Below are 12,149 nucleotides of genomic sequence, written 5' to 3' on the forward strand. Positions count from 1 at the left end.
CGGTTTCATCAAGTCATATCCACACAAACTGGTGTGGAATTCATATGAAATGCACCGAGGAAATCACATAAAAAATGCTTTGGGAGAAAACCTGTCTTTTCGTTAGGCAAGTGCATAAAATGTCATCTATACATAAAGAAATATCATGTTTCTTTGCGGCAGTTCCTCTAGCTTTTTCCCTAGAAAATACAAATGTGTAGAGCTGGTGTCTCCATGTAGAAACAATTAGTGTATCACAGAACAAAATTAAATGTTTCCTGATAATAAACACTCAAAACAATAAAGTCTGTGGATAATATCAGGAATAAACAAATTCAGAGGCTGTAGCAATATCTGGGATTGAGTTAGTAAAAAAAAACCTGATATTTCCGGATTCATCCAGTCACATCTGGACAAACTGGTGTGGAATTCGTATGCAATGAACCGAGAAAATCACAGTACAAATGGTTTGGAAGAAAAACAGTATTTTTGTTAGGAAAGTGCATAAAATGTCATCTGTAGAAACAGAAATATCATGTTTGTTTGCTGCAGTTCCTCTAGCTTTCTCCTTAGAAAATACGAATGTGTAGAGCTGGTGTCTCCATGTGGAACCAATTACTCTATCCAAGCTCAAAATAAAATGTTTTCGATAAAATAACATTTAAAACAATAAAGTCCATTGATAATATCCAGAAATCTCAAACACAGAGGCTGTAGCAATATCTTTGATTTTGTTAACAACAAAAAAAAGGATATTTATGGTTTCATCTAGTCAAATCCAGACAAACTGGTGTGGGATTCCTATGCAATGGACTGAGAAAATCACAGTACAAATGGTTTTGGAGAAAAGCAAAGTCTTTTCATTAGACAAGTGCATAAAATGTCATCTATACAAACAGAAATATCATGTTTGTTTGCCGCAGTTCCTCTAGCTTTCTCCCTAGAAAATACGAATGTGTAGAGCTGGTGTCCCCATGATGAACCATTAGTGCTTCAACAGTACAAAATGAAATGTTCCCTGATAAAAACATTCAAAACAATAAAGTCCATCGATAATATCCAGAAAACAAAACACAGAGGCTTTCACAATATTTCAGATTGAGTTAGCCAAAGCACAATCGGATATTTTCGGATTCATCCAGTCATATCCGACAAACTACTGTGGGATTCCTAGGCAATGGAACGAGAGAATCACAGTAAAAATGGTTTTGGAGAAAACCAAAGTCTTTTCGTTAGGCAAGTGCATAAAATGTCATCTATACAAACAGAATTATGAGTTTTGTTTGCCACAGATCCTCGAGCTTTCTCCCTAGGAAATATGAATGTGGAGAGACGGTGTCTCATGTGGAAACAATTAGTGTTTCACAGCACAAAATTAAATATTCCCTAATTAAAAATATTCAAAACAATAAAATCTGTGGATAATATCAGGAATACACAAACACAGAGTCTGTAGCAATATCTAGGATTGAGTTAGCCGAAACAAAACTGAATAATTCTGCTTTCATCCAGTCATATCCGGTAAACTGGTGTGGAATTCATATGCAATGGACCGAGAAAATCACAGTAAAAATGATTTTGGAGAAAAGCAAAATCTTTTCATTAGGAAGTGCATAAAATGTCATCTATACAAACAGAAATATCATGTTTGTTTGCCGCAGTTCCTCTACCTTTCGTCCTGAAAATACGAATGTGTAGAGCTGGTGTCCCCATGATGAACCAATTAGTGCTTCTACGGTACAAAAATAAATGTTCCCTGATAAAAATACTCAAATCAATAAAGTCCATCGATAATATCCAGAAATCATAAACACAGAGGCATTCACAATATTTCGGATTGAGTTATCCAAACACAACCGGATATTTCTGGTTTCATCCAGTCATATCCGTACAAACTGGTGTGGAATTCGTATGCAATGGACCGAAAAAATCACAGTAAAAATGGTTTTGGAGAAAAGAAAAGTCTTTTCACTAGGCAAATAGATAAAATGTCATCTATACAAACAGAAATATCATGTTTGTTAGCCGCAGTTCCTCTAGCTTTCTCCCTAGAAAATACGAATGTGTAGAGCTGGTGTCTATAAGTGGAACCAAAACTGTATCCAAGCTCAAAATAAATTATTCCCCGATAAAAAACATTCAAAACAATAAAGTCCATTGATAATATCCAGAAAAAAAAAAAACACAGATGCTTTCACAATATTTGGGATTGAGTTAGCCCAAACAAACCGGATATTTCTGGTTTCATCCAGTCATATCCGGACAAACGGGTGTGGAATTCGTTTGCAGTGGGCCGAGAAAAATCACAGTTAAAATGGTGTTTGAGAAAAGCAAAGTCATTTCGTTAGGCAAGTACATAAAATGTCCTCTAGCCAAACAGAAATATCATGTTTGTTTGCCGCAGTTCCTCCAGCTTTCTCCCTAGAAAATATGAATGTGTAGAGCTGGTGTTCCCATTATGAAGCAATTCGTGTTTCAATGGTACAATATTAAATGTTCCCTACAAACATAAAAAAAAATAAGTCCATCGATAATATCCAGAAAACACAATCACAGAGGGTGTTGCAATATTTCGGATTGAGTTAGCCAAAACACAACCAGATATTTCTGGTTTCATCCAGTCATATCCAGACAAACTGGTGTGGAATTCGTATGCAATAGACTGAGAAAATCACAGTAAAAAAGGTTTTGGAGAAAAGCAAAGTCTTTTCATTAGGCAAGTGTATAAAATGTCATCTATACAAACAGAAATATCATGTTTGTTTGCCGCAGTTCCTCTAGCTTTCTCCCTAGAAAATACGAATGCGTAGAGCTGGTGTCTCCATGTGGAACCTTTTAGTGTTTCAACGGTAGAAATTTAAATATTTCCTGATAAAAAACATTCAAAAAAATAAAGTCTGTGGATAATATCAGGAATACACAAACACAGAGGCAGTAGCAAAATCTGGGATTGAGTTAGCCTAAACACAGCCAGATATTTCTCTTTTCATCCAGTCATATCCAGACAAACTGGTGTGGAATTCGCATGTAATGGACCGAGAAAATCACAGTACGAATTGTTTTGGAGAAAAGCAAAGTCTTTTTATTAGGTAAGTAGATAAAATATCATCGATACAAACAGAAATATCATGTTTGTTTGCTGCAGCTCCTCTAGCTTTCTCCGTAGAACATACGAATGTGTAGAGCTGGTGTCCCCATGTGGAAACAATTAATGTTTCCAAGTACAAAATTAAATGTTCCCTGAAAAAGAAACATTCAAAAAATTAAAGTCCATGGATAATATCAGGAATACACAAACACAGATGCTTTCACAATATTTCGGATTGAGTTATCCAAAACACACCCAGATATTTCTGGTTTCATCCAGTCATAGCCGGACAAAGTGGTGTGGAATTTGTACGCAATGGACCGAGAAAATCACAGTAAAATTGGTTTTGGAGAAAAGCAAATTCTTTTCATTAGGCAGGTAGATAAAATGTCATCTATACAAACAGAAATATCATGTTTGTTTGTCGTAGTTCCTCTAGCTTTCTCCCTAGAAAATTCGAATATGTAGAGCTGGTGTCTATAAGTGGAACCAAAACTGTATCCAAGCTCAAAATAAATTATTCCCCGATAAAAAACATTCAAAACAATAAAGTCCATTGATAATATCCAGAAAAACAAACACAGATGCTTTCACAATATTTGGGATTGAGTTAGCCCAAACAAAACCGGATAGTTCTGGTTTATCCAGTCATATCCGGACAAACGGGTGTGGAATTCATATGCAATGGGCCGAGAAAATCACAGTTAAAATGGTGTTTGAGAAAAGAAAATGTCTTTTCGTTAGGCAAGTACATAAAATGTCATCTATAGAAACAGAAATATCATGTTTGTTTGCCGCAGTTCCTCCAGCTTTCTCCCTAGAAAATATGAATATGTAGAGCTGGTGTTCCCATTATGAAGCAATTCGTGTTTCAATGGTACAAAATTAAATGTTCCCTGACAAACATAAAAAAAGATAAGTCCATCGATAATATCCAGAAAACACAAACTCAGAGGGTGTTGCAATATTTCGGATTGAGTTAGCCAAAACACAACCAGATATTTCTGGTTTCATCCAGTCATATCCGGACAAACTGGTGTGGAATTCGTATGCAATAGACTGAGAAAATCACAGTAAAAATGGTTTTGGAGAAAAGCAAAGCCTTTTCGTTAGGCAAGTTTATAAAATGTCATCTATACAAACAGAAATATCATGTTTGTTTGCCGCAGTTCCTCTAGCTTTCTCCCTAGAAAATACGAATGCGTAGAGCTGGTGTCTCCATGTGGAACCTTTTAGTGTTTCAACGGTAGAAATTTAAATATTTCCTGATAAAAAACATTCAAAAAAATAAAGTCTGTGGATAATATCAGGAATACACAAACACAGAGGCAGTAGCAAAATCTGGGATTGAGTTAGCCTAAACACAGCCAGATATTTCTCTTTTCTTCCAGTCATATCCAGACAAACTGGTGTGGAATTCGCATGTAATGGTTCGAGAAAATCACAGTACAAATCGTTTTGGAGAAAAGCAAAGTCTTTTCATTAGGTAAGTAGATAAAATATCATCGATACAAACAGAAATATCATGTTTGTTTGCCGCAGTTCCTCTAGCTTTCTCCGTAGAAAATACGAATGTGTAGAGCTGGTGTCCCCATGTGGAAACAATTAATGTTTCCAAGTACAAAATTAAATGTTCCCTGAAAAAGAAACATTCAAAAAATTAAAGTCCATGGATAATATCAGGAATACACAAACACAGATGCTTTCACAATATTTCGGATTGAGTTATCCAAAACACACCCAGATATTTCTGGTTTCATCCAGTCATAGCCAGACAAAGTGGTGTGGAATTCGTACGCAATGGACCGAGAAAATCACAGTAAAAATGGTTTTGGAGAAAAGCAAATTCTTTTCATTAGGCAGGTAGATAAAATGTCATCTATACAAACAGAAATATCATGTTTGTTTGTCGTAGTTTCTCTAGCTTTCTCCCTGGAAAATACGAATATGTAGAGCTTCTGTCTCAATGTGTAAACAATTAGTGTTTCCAAAAACAATAAAAATGTTCCCCGAAAAAAAAATTCCAAAAAATAAAGTCCGTGGTTAATATGAGCAATACACATACGCAGAGGCTGTAGCAATATCTGGGATTGAGTTAGCAAAAACATAATGGATATTTCCGTATTCATCCAGTCATATCCAGAAAAGCTGGTGTGGAATTCATATTCAATGGACCGATTAAATAACATTAAACATTGTTTTGGAGTCAAGGAAAGTCTTTTTGTTAGGAAAGTGCATAAAACTTCATCTAGAAACCAGAAATATCATGTTTGTTTGCTGCAGTTCCTCTAGCTTTCTCTCTAGAAAATACGAATGTGTAGAGCTGGTGTCCCCATGATGAACCAATTAGTGTTTCAACGGTACAAAGTTAAATGTTCCCTGATAAAAACATTCAAAACAATAAAGTCCATCGACAATATCCAGAAAAAACAAACACAGAGGCTAACACAATATTTCGGTTTGAGTTTGCCAAAACACAACTGGATATTTCTGGTTTCATCCAGTCATATCCGGACAAAGTGGTTTAGAATTCGTATGCAAGAGACCGAGAAAATCAGAAAAAAATGGTTTTGGAGAAAAGCAAAGTCTTTTCGTTAGGCAACTGCATAAAATGTCATCTATACAAACAGAAATATCATGTTTGTTTGCCACAGTTCTGCTAGCTTTCTCCCTAGAAAATACGAATGTGTAGAGTTGGTGTTCCCAATATGAACCAATTAGTATTTCTACGGTACAAAATTGAATATTCCCTGTTAAAAACATTAAAAACAATAAAGTCCATCATAATATCCATAAAAAACAAACATAGAGGCTTTCACAGATTTCGGATTGAGTTAGCCAAAACACAACCAGATATTTCTGGTTTCATCCAGTCATATCCGGACAATGTGGTGTGGCATTCGTATGGAATGGACCAAGAAAATCACAGTGAATATGATTTTGGAGAAAAGCAAAGTCTTTTCGTTACGCAAGTGCATAAAATGTCATCTATACAAACAGAAATATTACGTTTGTTTGCCGCAGTTCCTCTAGCATTCTCTGAAGAAAATACGAATGTGTAGAGCTGGTGTCTCCATGTGGAACCAATTAGTGTTTCTAAGTACAAAAATAAATGTTCCCAGAAAAAAAAAACATTCAAAAAAAGAAAGTCCGTGGATAATATCAGGAATACACAAACACAGAGGCTGTAGCAATACCTGGGATTGAGTTAGCCAAAATAAAACCGGTTATTTCTGGTTTCATCCAGTCATATTCGGACAAAGTGGTGTGGAATTCGTACGCAATGGAACGAGAAAATCACAGTAAAAATGGTTTTGGATAAAAGCAAAGTCTTTTCGTTAGGCAAGTGCATAAAATGTCATCTATACAAACAGAAATATCATGTGTGTTTTTCACTGTTCCTCCAGCTTTCTCCCTGGAAAACACAAATGTGTAGAGCTAGTGTCTCTATTAGGACCCACTTAGTGATTCCAAGTACAAATTAAATGTTCCCTGAAAAAAGCTTTAAAAACAATAAAGTCCAGGGATAATATCAGGAATACAGAAACAGAGAGGCTGCAGCAATATCTGTGATTGAGTTAACAACAACAAAAAAAAAAAACGGATATTTCCGGTTTCATCCCGTCATATCCGGTAAAGTGGTGTGGAATTCGTATGCAATGGACCAAGAAAATCACAGTAAAAATGGTTTTGGAGAACAGCAAATTCTTTTTGTTAGGCAAGTGCATAAAATGTCATCGATACAAACAGAAATATCATGTTTGTGTGTCGTAGTTTCTCTAGCTTTCTCCCTAGAAAATACGAATGTGTAGAGCTGGTGTCTCTATGTGGAACCAATTAGTGTTTCCAAGCAGAAAATTAAATGTTCCCTGAAAAAAAACATTCAAAACATTAAAGTCCGTGGATAATATCCAGAAAATACAAACACAGAGGCTGTAGCAATGTTCACATTGAGTTAGCCAAAACAAAACCAGATATTTCTGGTTTCATCCAATCATATCCGGACAAAGTGGTGTGGAATTCGTATGAAATGGATCGAGGAATTCACAGTATAAATGGTTTTGGAGAAAAGCAAAGTCTTTTCGTTAGGCAAGTGCATAAAATGTCATCAACACAAACAGAAATATCATGTTTGTTTGCCGCAGTTCCCCTAGCTTTCTCCCCAGTAAATACGAATGTGTAGAGCTGGTGTCCCCATGATGAACCAATTAGTGTTTCAACGGTACTAAAATAAACGTTCCCTGATAAAAACATTCAAAACAATAAAGTCCATGGATAATATCCTGAAAACACAAACACAGAGGCTGTAGCAATATTTCAGATTGAGTTAGCCAAAACACAACCGGATATTTCTGGTTTCACCCAGTCATATCCAGACAATGTGGTGTGGAATTCGTATGCAATGGACCGAGAAAATCACCGTAAAAATGGTTTTGGGGAAAAGTAAAGTCTTTTCGTTAGACAAGTGCATAAAATGTCATCGATACAAACAGAAATATCATGTTTGTTTGCCGCAGTTCCTCCAGCTTTCTCCCTAGAAAATATGAATGTGTAGAGCTGGTGTCCCCATGATGAACCAATTAGTGTTTCAACGGTACAAAATGAAATGTTCCCTGAAAAAATATATTCAAAACTTTAAAGTCCATTGATAATATGCAGAAAACACAAACACAGAGGCTGTAGCAATATCTGGGATTGAGTTAGCCAAAACAAAACCGGATATTTCCGGTTTCATCCAGTCTTACCCGGAGAAACTGGTGTGGAATTTGTATGCAATTGACCGAGAAAATCACAGTACAAATGGTTTTGGAGAAAAGCAAAGATTTTTCATAAGGCAAGTAGATAAAATATCATCGATACAAACAGAAATAATAGTTTTGTTTGCCGCAGTTCCTCTAGTTTTTATCCTAGAAAATACGAATGTGTAGTGCTGATGTTCCCAATATGAACCAATTAGTGTTTCAACGGTACAAAATGAAATGTTCCCTGATAAAAACATTCAAAACAATAATTCCATCGATAATATCCACAAAACACAAACACAGAGGCTGTAGCAATATCTGGGAATTTGTTAGAGAAAACAAAACCGGGTATTTCCGGTTTCATCCAGTCATATCTAGTCAAACTGGAGTGGAATTCGTATGCAATGGACTGCGAAAATCACAGTAAAAATGCTTTTGGAGAAAAGCAAGGTCTTTTCATTAGGCTAGTTGATAAATTATCATCAATACAAACAGAAATATCATGTTTGCTTGCAGCAGTTCCTCTAGCTATCTCCCTAGAAACTACGAATGTGTAGAGCTGGTGACTGCATTTGGAACCAATTAGATTTTCCAAATAAAAAATTAAATGTTCCCTGATAAAAAACATTCAAATCAATATGTCCATGTAGAATATCTGGAAAACACAAACACAGAGGCTATAGCAATATCTGGGATTGAGTTAGCCAAAACAAAACCGCATATTTCAGGTTTCATCCAGTCATATCCGGACAAACTGTTGTGGAATTCATATGCAATGTACCGAGAAAAATCACAGTAAAAATGGTTTTGGAGAAAAGCAAAGTCTTTTTGTTAGGCAAGTGCATTAAATGTCATCTACACAAATGTAAACATCATGTTTGCCACAGTTCCTCTAGCTTTCTCCCCAGAAAATACGAATGTGTAGAGCTTGTGTCCCCATGATGAACCAAATTATGTTTCTACGGTACTACAATAAACGTTCACTGATAAAAACATTCAAAACAATAAAGTCCATGGATAAAATCCGGAAAACACAAACACAGAGGCTGTAGCAATATTTCGCATTGACTTAGCCTAAACAAAACCGGATATTTCTGGTTTCATCCAGTCATATCCGGAAAACGGGAGTGGAATTCGTATGCAATGGACCGAGATAATCAGAGTGAAAATGGATTTGCAGAAAAGCAAAGTCTTTTCGTTACGTAAGTGCATAAAATGTCATCTATACAAACAGAAATATAATGTTTGTTTGCCGCTGTTCCTCTAGCATTCTCCCTAGAAAATACGAATCTGTAGAGCCGGTGTCTCAATGTGGAACCAATTAGTGTTTCCAAGCACAAAATTAAATGTTCCCTGATAAAATAAATTCAAAGCAATAAAGTCCGTAGATAATATCAGGAATACACAAACACAGAGGCTGTAGCAATATCTGTGATTGGGTTAGCCAAGCCGAAACCCGATATTTCTGGTTTCATCCAGACATATATGAACAATGGTGTCGAAATCGTATGCAATAGACCGAGAAAATCACAGGAAAAATGGTTTTGGAGAAAAGCAAAGACTTTTTGTTAGGCAACTGCATAAAGTGTCATCTACACAAACATAAATATCATGTTTGTTTGCCGTAGTTCCTCTTGCTTTCTCCGTAGAAAATATTAATGTGTAGAGTTGGTGTCTCCATGTGGAACCAATTAGTGTTTCAATGGTACAAAATTAAACGTTCCCTGATAATAAACATTCAAAACAATAAAGTCTGAGGAAAAGATCAGGAATACACAAACACAGAGTATGTAGCAATATCTGGGATTGAGTTAGACAAAACACAACCGGATATTTCTGGTTTCCTCCTGTCATATCCGGACAAACTGGTGTGGAATTCGTATGCAATGGACCGAGAAAATCGCATAAAAATTTTTTTTGAAGAAAATCAAAGTCTTTTCATTAGGCAAGTAGATAATATATCATCGATACAAACAGAAATATCATGGTTGTTTGTCGAAGTTCCTCTAGCTTTCTCCCTAGCAAATAAGAATGTGTAGAGCTGGTGTCTCCATGTGGAACCAATTAGTGTTTCCAAGAACAAAACTTAATGTTCCCTGGTAAAAAAATTCAAAGCAATAAAGTCCGTGGATAATATCAGGAATGCACAAACACAGAGGCTGTAGCAATATCTGGGATTGAGTTAGCCAAAAAAAACCCAGCTATTTTTGGTTTCTTCCAGTCATATCCGCAGAAACTGGTGTGGAATTCATATGCAATGGGCCGAGAAAATCACAGTAAAAATGGTTTGGAGAAAATCAAAGTCTTTTCGTTAGGCAAGTGCATAAAATGTGATCTATACAAACAGAAATATCATGTTTGTTTGCCGCAGTTCCTCTAGTTTCTCCCTAGAAAATACGACTGTGTAGAGCTGGTGTCCCCAGGATGAACCAATTAGAGTTTCTATAGTACAAAATGAAATGTTCCCTGATAAAAAATTTCAAAACAGTAAAGTCCATCGATTGTATCCAGAAAACACAAACCCAGAAACTTTCACAATATTTTGCATTGAGTTAGCCAAAACACAACCGGATATTTCTGGTTTCATCCAGTCATATGCGGAGAAAGTCATTTGGAATTCATATGCAATGGACCGAGAAAATCACTGTAAAAATTGTTTTGGAGAAAAGCAAAGTCTTTTCGTTAGGCAAGTGCATAAAATGTCATTGATACAAACAGAAACATCATGTTTGTTTGCCACAGTTCCTCTAGCACTCTCCATAGAAAATACAAATGTGCACAGCTGGTGTCTCCATGTGGAACCAATTACTGTATGCAAGCTCAAAATAAAATGTTCCCCAATAAAAAACATTCAAAACAATAAAGTCCATTGATAATATCCAGAAACACAAACTGAGATGCTGTAGTAATATCTGGGATTGAGTTAGCCAAAACAAAACCGGATATTTCCGGATTCATCCAGTCATACCCAGACAAACTGGTGTGGACTTCGAATGCAATGGACCGAAAAAATCACAGTAAAAATGGTTTTGGAGTAAAGCAAAGTCTTTTCGTTAGGCAGGTGCATAAAATGTCATCTATACAAACAGAAATATAATGTTTGTTTGCCGCAGTTCCTCTAGCTTTCTCCCTAGAAAGTCCGAATGTGTAGAGCTGCTGTCTCCATGTGGAACCAATTAGTGTTCCAAGCACAAAATTAAATGTTCCCTGATAAAAACATTCAAAATAATAAAGACCATCGATAATATCAAGAACAAGCAAACACAGAGACTTTCACAATATTTCGGATTGAGTTAGCCAAAACACAATCGGATATTTCTATTTTCATCCAGTCATATCCGGACAATCTGGTGTGGAGTTCATATGCAATGGACCGAGAAAATCACAGTACAAATGGTTTTGGAGAACAGCAAAGCCTTTTCGTTAGGCAACTGCATAAAATGTCATCGATAGAAACAGAAATATCTTGTTTGTTTGCCGCAGTTCCTCTACCTTTCTCCGTAGAAAATGCGAATATGTAGAGCTGGTGTCTACATGTGGAACCAATTAGTGTTTCGAAGCACAAAACTTAATAATCCCTGATAAAAAATATTCAAAACAATAAACTCCGTGGATAATATCAGGAATACAGATACACAGAGGCTTTAGCATTATCTGGGATTGAGTTAGCCAAGACAAAACCGGATATTTCCGGTTTCATCCAGTCATATCCGGACAAACTGTTGTGGACTTCCTATGCAATGGACCGAGAAAATCACAGTAAAAATGGTTTTGGAGAAAAGCAAAGTCTTTTCGTTAGGCAAGTGCACAAAATGTCATCTAGACAAACAGAAATATCATGTTTGTTTGCCGCAGTTCCTCCAGCTTTCTCCCTAGAAAGTACGAATGTGTAGAGCTGCTGTCTCCATGCCGTACCATTTAGTGATTCCAAGCACAAAATTAAATGTTGCCTTATAAGAACATTAAAAACAATAAGACCATCGATAATATCCAGAACAAACAAACACAGAGGCTTTCACAATATTTTGGTGAGTTAGCCAAAACACAATCATATATTTCTATTTTCATCCAGTCATATCCGGACTATCTGGTGTGGAATTCGTATGCAATGGACCAAGAAAATCACAGTAAAAATGGTTTTGGGGAAAAGCAAAGTCTTTTCGTTAGGCAAGTGCATAAAATGTCATTGATACAAACAAAAATATCATGTTTGTTTGCCGCAGTTCCTCTAGCTTTCTCCCTAGAAAATACGAATTTGTAGAGCTGGTGTCCCAATGATGAACCAATTAGTGTGTCAACGTTACAAAATTAAATGTTCCCCGATGAAAACTTTCAAAACA

Source organism: Lepus europaeus, unplaced genomic scaffold (genome assembly GCF_033115175.1).
Source record: "Lepus europaeus isolate LE1 unplaced genomic scaffold, mLepTim1.pri SCAFFOLD_49, whole genome shotgun sequence".
NCBI classification, from domain to species: domain Eukaryota; kingdom Metazoa; phylum Chordata; class Mammalia; order Lagomorpha; family Leporidae; genus Lepus; species Lepus europaeus.